Here is an 8,599-nt window from a genome sequence, read left to right as displayed (position 1 = left end):
ATGTGTTTCATGTATCCAATCACAAGAAATGTCTCACAGACGAATCCCTGGTAGTACCTCTTCAAGATATAGAGGTAAATGAAAAAAACTGAAATTCGTAGAGAAACCCTTACAAATAGAAGACCGGAAGATTAAGTTTCTCAAACACAAACGACTAGTGCTAGCAAAAGTCAAATGGGAATCCAGGAGAGGACCAGAGTACACTTGGGAGCTGGAATCAGAGATGAAGCGAAAGTACCCTCATCTATTTCAGTAAATCTCGAGGACGAGATTTTTCTTAAGATGGGGAGGATGTAACAACTCTCACAAAAATCAATAATTAGGATGATAATTTAAGACACCCAAGTAATTCTGCATTAGCCCTAAAATTTTCAGAACAATCGGAAACAGGATCAGGGCCCCTAAAACTCAAGGGGGGCAAACCCTAGTCGAATAGTTATCTAAATAAAACGTTGGGACAATTTGATTTGTCCAATTATTGATTCAGCAAGCCTAGTCTCGAGCCTAGGCAGCCTATAATTAGACTGCTTAGCTTACGGACCGTAAGGGATCAGACATACGGTCCGTAAGGGAGTCCCAAAAATTAGTATAAATAGCAGACATTGGGACATGAATAGAACACTGAAAACGACGCCCAGATTCTCTGTGTACGTCGAATTAGAATCGTTATATTACAATTAAACACACACTGATCACAAAGTGCTGCCGCAAAACAGGGTAATCACTCGATCGCTATTACGATTCATTTTCCGACTGATCAATATATCCAATGGATGTTTAAGTGCCACCCACATAGGGTTATACTTTGTCGTTCGTCGTTAAATCGATGGATGTTTAAGTATCGCACTTTGTCGTTCGTTGTGAGAATTTGATCTCGTGAGTTATCGTAAATGCTGTATTGATCACTAACCCGGTTTTGTGTGCATTATTATTTAAATTAGGTTAATCACAGGCAAACCAGTAAGGCTTATATCTTGCTCGTTAAATCTGCAATGTGAGTCCATTCTCTTTTCTCACAGTTTGTGAGTCATTCTCTTTTTATCAACTGTTTTACAATACTCCAAATTTATTTTCAAAAAGTTATAATTACAGGGACTAAGTCGTGGATATCTTGATTTATTAGTTAGTGGGGTATTGTGCACATTACTATTTCTCCCAGTTAGGTTCATTGACCTACTAGGGAGGAACGTCACAATTAGAGTTCATTGACCTAATAGTGGTATGACCATCGTCACCATTGTGACTTGTCACCATTGTGACAGAAAGCCAGATAAAGATAAGATAAGAACCATTGTAATCGCTCTTATGCTGTAATTTATAATTATGGGTCATTTCCTAAAACCTGAATGAACTCACTCAGTATTTCCCCGCTGACAAAACCTTTTTCAAACATGTTTCAGGTGATATGTTGTGAGCAAAGAAAGAGAAGTGCCGTGAAGCACTCCCAGCTTAGAAAAGTGGCTCATTGTAAATAAATAAAAGAAACATGTTTTGAAAATAAAGATTTCCCGGAGAAATCACATTATTGTAAATTAGGGGATTTTATCACTCAGTTATAAAACGGGCAGTTTTAATTATTAAAAGATCCTGTTTTAAAAAGACTTCCGTTGTCGCCTAAAATTTAAATACCGCAGGATTTTTGTCCCGCGGCTCCTGAAACGGGTCAAACCGGGTTGGGGGCCGTGACTTGAAAACACCTAAAAATATGTTTTACCTAAAACGCAATAACTAAAAACACTTCAAAAATGTGTTTTACCTAAAACGCAATGACTAAAAACACTTAAAAATGTGTTTTTTTCTAAAAGGCAATAGCCAGAAAACACATAAAACTCTCTTATTTCTAAAACGCAATGGATTTTGCTGTAATAAAAATGGATCAGAAAACACATAAAACTCTCTTATTTCTAAAACGCAATGGACACATAAAACTGTATGTGAACTGTCTACGAATTACTGTCTTCGAAATGAGCCAATGTCTTCGAAATGAGCCAATTTCGAAATGAGCTCAACCCCAGCCAGGGGTGGCAGCCCCGGACCCCGCCAGGGGCTGCTACCCCTGGGACCCCGCTACCAGGGGCGCTGCCCCCAGACCCCCCCCCCCCAAGATCGTAAAACGCAATGAATAAATAAAAAACCCAGATCGTAAAAATGAAATTAAAGAATTTCTTACATGGATCGAAGTGATTTCTTCAACAATTGACGATTTTTGAATGATTGAAACACTTATCAGTCATCGAATTGAACGGATCGAGTGATTATCTTCAAAATCACCGGAAAAAACGAGATTTTGTATGAAATTAAACTGGGTTTTCTTCAAAAAAAGCTGGAGAACACGTTGATCGGGTGTTTGAATCATTGATTGGTGATGAAAATCGCACTATAATGTAGTGATTATTGAGATAGAAAGTGAAGAAATGGTTGAAGATGGTGGGTTTTGAAGTTACTAGGTTTTGAAAAGGAAGAAGAAAGGGTTGGATTGACTAAAATACCCTTTTTCTTTATTTTAAATGTTACCACATGTCCTAATTCTATTGCTTCCTACAGTTCCTAACCAAAATAAACTTCCTATTTAATCTTTTCCCATTATTATATTATAAAATATCTCATAAAATAAGTCATCATATCCTAAGAGGACATGCATAGGTTACTCCAATACCCCGTCCATGTCACCGGCAAATCAGCTGCCTCACCAAAATATTTTATCGTCCCGAGTGCCGAGAGATATTTAATGTGAAAAATACTTTTTTAGCATATAGTATGTTGATATTGATATAGTTGTGTCTACTTCTAGAAAGCAATTAATTGCGACATGTGCACTTAACATTAACATAGTATCTATCTATTAGTTTAAAGCATCTTATTTAAACTAATGTTTGTTAGAAGCAAATTTTGGAAAACTAAAGTTGTTTGTCTAGGAATTAAATTAACCACATACTGCCCATGGCATTATAGCCTAGTGGCATTTTGGTGGTGGGATAAGGCTTATGATCAATAGATTATGGGTTCGTTTCCCACAATTGGGGGGGGGGGTTCCCGATTTATTGGGTTTCTCCTGAATGAGTGTATAGGCATTATTGCCTAGTAGAGATAGATATGATCGGGTGGTTCTGCTAGTAACACGATGATACTCTATTGTTCGTCAGTGATCCAAATTTGCCGTTAAAAAAAAAAAAAAAAAACCACATACATCTACCCGAAACAAATATTCAAGTGACTATAATGAAATGAATATAATATGAAATTGCCAACGTGGGGCAAAATTGTGAAGTTTGTAGTTGGGGCTCGATGTAAGATTAAATATTATTATGTTTAATATTTAATCTATAGCCATCTTAATCATTTACATTATAGAGATCAAAATATATTAGAACCTATTATTTAATTAGTTGGTAATTGTTGATGGACCATATTACCCTTAGTAACTAATTAGGTTTCCTCCTGGGTGCTTATATAAGGAGAGTTATGTGGAGGTTTAAGGGTTACTCAGTTTCACAATTCACACCCCATTAGATCATAACATCATTAGTTTCGGCCTCCTCTCCTAAGCCGATATCCCTTTTCGGTTTCTTAGCACCATCATCAGTTAGCATCCTAAGGAGGAACCAAATCAAGATGACAGGCATGTCGAACTCCCTCACTGGATTCTCCTCTGCACTATCTGCTGTGACAGGTATGATTTATTTGTTTTCCTTCATGCATAAACAGAACTGAACCAACATGTGGTATCAGAGCATATGTTGATTAGTCAGTTCTGTTTTCGTATCCATAATTCTGGGATTGAAACTTGGAAAACGGAATTTTGAAACCTTTAAAACCATAACAGCCGATTACGAGTTCATCAGGTTGCGACTCGAAATCATGATTTTCGATGAAAAAGATTAATTGTTTGTTCACCGAATTAACTGGATTATAATTTTAGCCGAAATCTGTTTAGTAAAATTATTAAAATTCAGGTTTCGGGTTCCAGAATTTTATTTTTTATGATTAGGGTTCATCATGTTTATGTGAAAATTCGAATATTCTGTTATGTTTTGGAATATGATTTGGATTATTAAGTGTTTTTCCTGATTTTGATCTAATTTTGTCCTCTAAATTTTTAGAAAACTGTTAAAAGATAAAGAGATTGAAATTTCGAAATCTGTTAACAAAATTAGATCAGCTTAAACAGGAAAGGATATCTTTTAATCCCTTAGATTTCGAATTTTCGGTTATGATATCAAATTAACAGCTGTTAGCGAGGTTGCTACTCGAGACCACGAGGTTGCTACTCGCAACCATGAGGTTGCTACTCGCAACCATGAGGTTGCTACTCGCAACCATAACGTCATTAGTCGCAATCATGAGGTTGCTACTCGCAACCAGAATGTCATCACTCGCAACCATGAGGTTGCGACTCGCAACCATAACGTGATTAGTCGAAACCGTAGTTGCGACTCGCAACCATAACGTGACTAGTCGAAACCGTAGTTGCGACTCGCAACCATAACATCATTAGTCGAGATCGTGGTTGCGACTCGCAATCTCATTATTTAAGCTGTTTAAATGTGACTCGCAATCTCATTAGTTCGATCCGCGCTAACGGGTAGTTTGCTATTAAATAAATGGTTTTGTAATTTACTTAGTTAATTAATCAGAATCAGATAATGTAATGTTTTACAAAACCAGAAATAGCTTAACTTGAATGAGCTTTTGATATATCATTTCTGGCCAAAGCTGACTTGATACATCTACTTATCATTCAAGTATTACGAAAGCTATGCTAAGTGTGCATCATAAGCATGAATGTTTTAATATCTGGCCAAAGCTGATTTAATTCTTTCATAGATGGCATACTTAGCAAGTGCATAACTAAAGTGATTGTTTCAATTTCTGGCCAAAGCTGATTTGTTACAACCACTTTGCACATATGCTTAAATGATTACACTTCTGGCCAAAGCTGTTTTGTCTTCATTTAAGTAGAATTTTTTAGTTAAGTCTATTATTTTGATGTTAGTAATAGACATTATCACAGCTTCATTATGTAAAATGGTCATTATTTTGCCTGCCTTAGTTTAACGTGCCCATAGATCACATTAGTTTTTCTTCCTTAGTATCATAACTTGCTCATCTTATTTCCACTATCAGCACCCAATTGCGGGATTCCACCTTTGACTGGTGATAACTTTGCTGCATGGAAGGATGCTCTCATGCTTACTCTCGGATTGCTTGATTTCGATTATGCTCTAAGAGAGAAAAAGCCAGCGGACCTTACCACTCAAAGTACTGCTGCTGAGCAGTTAACTCATGAAAAGTGGACTAGGTGTAACCGCATGTCTCTCATGTTTATGAAGCAATCCATAAGCAATGCAATCAGGGGAGCTATTCCTGATTCTGAAGATGCTAAAACCTACTTGGAACATGTGGAGGCTCAGTTCAAAGGGACGTCTAAGGCGCATGCTAGTACTCTTATTCTTAAGCTGGTGACGACTAAGTATGATGGGAGGAGCGGCATTCGCGAGCACATCATGATGATGAATGACATGGCCAATAAGCTGAAGGGGCTGGAAATGGAAATCAGTGATGGTTTCCTTGTTCATTTCATCATTACTTCGCTTCCTTCTTCTTTTGAAGCATTCAAGATCAACTACAACACTCAGAAGGAAAAATGGACGATGAGTGAGCTGGTCGCTATGTGCGTACAGGAGGAGGAGCGTATGAGGATGGATCGCCATACTGATGTTGCCAACTTTACTACCTCCAATCCTAAGAAAAGGAAGCACAATTATCAGAGGAAGGATGCTTCTAAAGTCCATAAGTCTAATCCTAACACTAATGCAAGTGCACCTTCCAGCTCTAAGAACTCCTTAGGCAGTATCCGCTGCAAGTTCTGTAAAAAGACAGGACATATGCAGAAGGAATGCCCTGACTTTAAGGAGTGGCTGGCTAAGAAAGGTAACGATTATTTTATGATACTTGAGTCCTATAATTTAAGTGTTCCTGCTAATTCTTGGTGGTTTGATTCTGGTTCTATGGTTCATGTTACCAATTCTACTCAGGGATTCCTTTCAATCCGGAAGCTGGAAAGAAACCAAAGAACGCTTAAGGTTGGGGATGATCGAGAATTAGAAGTGAAGGCCATTGGAACATTACAATTAGTTATGAAAACTGGTTTATGTATTAAACTTTATGATACCTTATATGTTCCTGAGGTAACTCGGAACCTTGTATCAGGACCAAAGTTAGACATGGACGGTTTTATTGTTTCCCATGGTCATCGCCAACTCTCTATCCATTATGATTCTGTTCTTTATGGTACTGGTGTTCTGGATGGAGGTCTCTATAGATTAGAACTAGATGATGGCTTTTCCAAATCTTTGTTGTCATATAACATTAATGAATCACTCACAAAGATGGAAGAGAAACGAGACTTAGAGACTTCATCCATGTTGTGGCATCAGCGTTTAGGCCACATTTCAAAAGAGCGATTAAATCGTCTCGTGAAGGATGAAGTCTTACCTCCTCTCGATTTCTCTGACTTTGGAACATGTGTCAAATGTCTTAAAGGTAAAATGACATTAGCGAATAAGAAAGGTGCCACTAGGAGTTCTAATTTATTAGAACTCATTCACACTGACATTAGTGGTCCCTACCAAATCGCTGGCATAACAGGACATACTTCATTTATCACTTTTATTGATGATTATTCTCGTTACATGTACTTGTATCTCATTAAGGAGAAATCTGAATCTCTAACAACTTTTAAAGATTATAAGGCTGAAGTTGAAAAGCAATTAGATCGTCAGATTAAAGTTGTGAGATCAGATAGAGGCGGTGAGTATTATGGAAGACATACTGATGTGGGTCAAGCTCCTGGTCCATTTTATGAGTTTTGTAAGGGCCAGGGGATTGTGAACCAATACACCATGCCTGGTACACCTCAGCAGAACGGTGTCGCTGAAAGAAGAAATCGTACCCTTATGAACATGGTGCGCAGTATGTTAGCCAACACTAACTTACCATTATTCCTCTGGACTGAAGCGTTAAAAGCAGCTGTTCATATACTCAATAGAGTTCCTTCTAAGTCTGTCCCTAAAACTCCTTATGAACTTTGGACAGGAAGGAAACCGAGTCTTAAATATATGAAAGTATGGGGCTACATTGCTGAAGCAAAACTTTACAATCCTTTCCTAAGGAAACTTGACCCTAAAACAGTTACCTGTTTCTTTATCGGGTATCCTGAGAACTCTAAGGGTTATCGTTTCTATTGTCCTTCCCATGTCACCCGTATTGTTGAAACCAAGCGTGCCGCGTTCCTGGAGGATTTCAAGGTCAGTGGGAGCAGTACCAACCCTTACGAAGAATTGCAAGAAGTACAAGACGCGGGGGGGAGAGACTCGTCGCTTACCATTACTCCGATTACTCCTCTTGTACCCAATGCAATTATTACACCTGAAGCTACTGCACCAACTCCAAATTCACCTCTACAATCAGAACCCATTATACCTCATGACGAAGGCACATCAAACGCTCAAAACCAAGACAACGCTGAACCCGATAATCTACTCAGGAGGTCATCCAGGCAAAGAAGGCCTCCTAATTGGGATGATTATGTTACCTACCTGACTGAAATGGATCCCGGAAAGCTCAATGATCCTATCTCTTACAATGAAGCCATTAGCAGTGATCAGTCTTCTGAATGGAATAAAGCAATGATTGATGAGCTTGATTCCATGAAGAAAAATGACGTTTGGGATTTGGTAGAATTACCCAACGGAGTCAAACCCGTAGGATGCAAATGGGTGTTCAAAACAAAACTGGATCCGAATGGTAACGTTGAACGCTACAAAGCGAGATTGGTTGCAAAGGGCTACACTCAGAAAGAGGGAATTGATTATCAAGAGACGTTTTCCCCTGTCTCTCGTAAAGATTCATTAAGGATCGTCATGGCCCTAGTAGCTCATTTCGACTTAGAGCTGCATCAGATGGACGTTAAAACCGCTTTCCTTAACGGAGATTTGGACGAAGATGTTTACATGAAGCAACCTGAAGGCTTTGAGCCTGAAGGTCAGGAGCATCTAGTCTGTAAGCTGAAGAAATCCATTTACGGGTTAAAACAAGCATCACGTCAGTGGTACCTCAAGTTTGATGAAGTCATGAAGAAGCAAGGTTTTATGAAGAATCAAGTGGATCAATGCACCTACCTCAAGATGAGTGGGAGCAACTTTACTATACTTGTCCTTTACGTTGACGACATTCTATTGGCAAGTAATAGTTTAGACATGTTGCATGAGTCGAAGCGGTTACTCTCGCATAACTTCGACATGAAGGATCTCGGAGATGCGTCTTACGTCATTGGCATCGAAATTCACCGAGATAGAAACAAAGGGATCTTAGGATTGTCCCAAAGGGCCTACATAGATCGTGTCCTTACACGGTATAACATGCAACAGTGCAAACCCTCCATCGCTCCAGTAGTTAAGGGAGATGTTTTCGGTTCGTTTCAGTGTCCGACAACAGAGGTTGAGAAGGAGCAAATGAGCCAGATACCTTATGCATCAGTAGTCGGGAGCTTGATGTATGCTCAAGTCTGTACTCGTCCAGATATCGCTTATATTGCTGG

This window comes from Helianthus annuus, chromosome 4, assembly GCF_002127325.2.
Source record: "Helianthus annuus cultivar XRQ/B chromosome 4, HanXRQr2.0-SUNRISE, whole genome shotgun sequence".
Classification (NCBI taxonomy): Eukaryota; Viridiplantae; Streptophyta; class Magnoliopsida; order Asterales; family Asteraceae; genus Helianthus; species Helianthus annuus.
Note: the sequence above shows the minus strand (reverse complement) of the source record.